The sequence below is a fragment of the Octopus sinensis genome, linkage group LG1, assembly GCF_006345805.1.
Source record: "Octopus sinensis linkage group LG1, ASM634580v1, whole genome shotgun sequence".
NCBI classification, from domain to species: domain Eukaryota; kingdom Metazoa; phylum Mollusca; class Cephalopoda; order Octopoda; family Octopodidae; genus Octopus; species Octopus sinensis.
The window spans coordinates 183,137,606-183,140,105 of record NC_042997.1 but is presented as its reverse complement, the minus strand read 5'-3'; the positions used below and the strand labels follow the sequence as shown (position 1 = coordinate 183,140,105).

General features: G+C 48.0%; 1 protein-coding gene across 7 annotated transcripts in view; it reads right to left on the bottom strand.

The window, feature by feature from the left end:
* The window catches only part of LOC115218630 (activating transcription factor 7-interacting protein 1), a 110,157-nt gene that overhangs the window by 67,941 nt on the left and 39,716 nt on the right, over positions 1 to 2,500 (bottom strand). The window contains exon 1 of one of the 7 annotated variants that reach the window (XM_036507479.1): positions 1,072 to 1,078. The exons of the other annotated variants lie outside the window; for them this stretch is intronic. The gene's annotated coding sequence lies outside the window, so the exon portion shown is untranslated. Of the gene's footprint in view, positions 1 to 1,071; positions 1,079 to 2,500 lie in introns of those variants that run through there. 7 annotated transcript variants of the gene reach the window in all.

Below are 2,500 nucleotides of genomic sequence, written 5' to 3'. Positions count from 1 at the left end.
CACGTGCAGCACCCGCCCTCCCCCCCCCACCACGCATGCCGGAAGTTCCTATTCTCTGCCATTCCGGGGTTGCCTCCCATGAAGACTGCAAATGTTCTCACCATCCCTACCCCTCCTACCCCTAGTCTCGACCTATGTAAGGTAATGTTCATACAGTGCAAAATATGAAAGGCTAGCGTTATGCAGGTTGTACTGAAGGCTACTTTACTACTTCATTTCTTGCACATGAATTCTGCCAAATGCGAGCTTTCTTTTCAGGTACACGAGCTACTGTCCACCGTCCCAGGGTCTCTAGAGCCCATGCTTCCCCACCCTCAGGGTTGGCACCCTCAACGTTGGCACTCTGAAAGGTAGGTCTGGTGAGATAGTCGAGATGCTTGAACGGAGATGTGTGGATATATGTTGCATGCAAGAAATAAGGTGGAGAGGAGGATCAGCTAGGTTCCTCACAGGCAAGGAACGCAGGTACAAGATTTTCTGGGCAGGGAACACTGACGGGGTTGGTGGCGTGGGTATACTTATCGCTGAGAAATGGGTAGATAAAGTAATTGAGGTAATCAGAGTATGTGACAGAACTTAAGATTATTAGTGCTTCATCATAGTTTAGCAACCATTATATCAGCCTATGCTCCTCAGTCGGGGCTACCCGATGGACAGAAAGACCGATTCTATGACACTCTACTGCAGACTACCTCGTTGACGAACGACAGAGACCTTATCTTTGAGGCTGGTGACTTCAATGGTCACGTTGGACGACATGCTGGGGGCTTCCATGGCGTACATGGAGGCTATGGCTATGGCTCCCGCAACGAGGAGGGAACCAGGCTGCTGGAGTTCTGCGATGCAAATAATCTTATGATTTGCAACACTAACTTCAGGAACCTACCAGCCACCTAGTCACTTACCAATCGGGCCAACATACCAGCCAAATTGACTACATCCTTACAAGGCAAAGGGAGAGATGGCTGCTTATAAATGCCAAAACCTTCCCAGGTGAAGAATGTACCCCACAACATAGACTGGTAGTTAGTGACTTTAGGATCAGGACTAGGAGGACAACCAGAAGACGACAAATATGGAGAGAAGGATCTGGAAGCTTAAAGATCCTGCAAATGGACAGAGATTTAGGGACATATTACTTGAAGCCTCTGACGAAGTAAAGGGATAGAGCATCACAGGGGTAGAAGACAGCTGGACGTTTCTAAGGGACAACCTGCTGAGAGCCACTGACCAGATCTGTGGCTGGTGCAAAGTCCCCTCTCGACCTAGAATAACGTGGTGGTGGAACAATATTGTAGACAGGGCTATTAGAGAAAAGAGACAGGCTTGGAAGGTCTGGAAAAATGGGGTAGCAGGGGATTGTATCAGACTGCCAAAAGAAGCTAGGAGAAGGTTTATTTAGCCAGAGGGGAAGCAATAAAGAAAAATTTGCCAATGTTCTGCGCCGTGAGGACCAAAGACTGGAGGTGTTTCGTGTTGCAAGACAGTGTGTGAGAGAGAATCGTGATGTGGGGAGAGAGAAGTGTGTTCGCATGGAAGATGGTTCACTTGCGCTAAATGAGGATGCAAAGAGAGAGGTTTGGAGATGCCACTATGAAAGGTTGCTGAATGAAGAAAATGAATGGGATAAGAGAGTCTGCCGAATGTTGACCCAACATAGGGACCAGCTATCCGAGTTGATAGTTCCGTGGTAGCTAAGGCAATTAGAAGCATGAAGACAGGGAAAGCCCCAGGCCCATCACGAATCACTGCAGAGATGCTCAAAATGTCTGGTAGTGTCGGCTATAGCCTAGTCACCCGTATAGTTAATCAGGTGATACACAAAGGGGTCATACCCAATGACTGGTGTAGCAGTATAATAGTCCACTGCTACAAAGGTAAAGGTGATGCCCTAGATACAAATAACTACAGAGGTATCAAGCTGTTGGACCAGGTGATGAAGGTTACGGAGAGGGTCATAGCCCAACTAATTAGAGAGAGAGTTAGTTTAGATGAGATGCAGTTTGGGTTTGTGCCAGGGAAAAGTACTACTGATTGCTAATATCCTGGTAAGGCAGCTGCAGGAGAAATACCTAGCCAAAGATAAGCCCCTGTACCTGGCTTTTGTTGACATGGAGAAAGCCTTCGACAGGGTCCCCCGATCCCTTATCTGGTGGGCAATGAGAAAACTAGGGATAGATGAATGGTTAGTGAGAGCTGTGCGGGCCATGTATAGGGACGCCGCTAGTAGGGTGAGGGTTGGAAATGAGTACAGTGAAGAATTCCGGGTAGAGGTAGGGGTCCACCAAGGCTCAGTACTCAGCCCCCTCCTATTATCATAGTCCTCCAGGCAATAACGGAGGAATTCAAGACAGGATGCCCTTGGGAGCTCCTCTATGCTGATGACCTTGCTCTAATTGCTGAGTCGCTATCAGAACTGGAGGAGAAGTTCAGGTGTGGAAACAAGGATTAGAATCGAAGGGCCTCAGAGTCAATCTAGCTAAAACCAAAGTCGTAATCA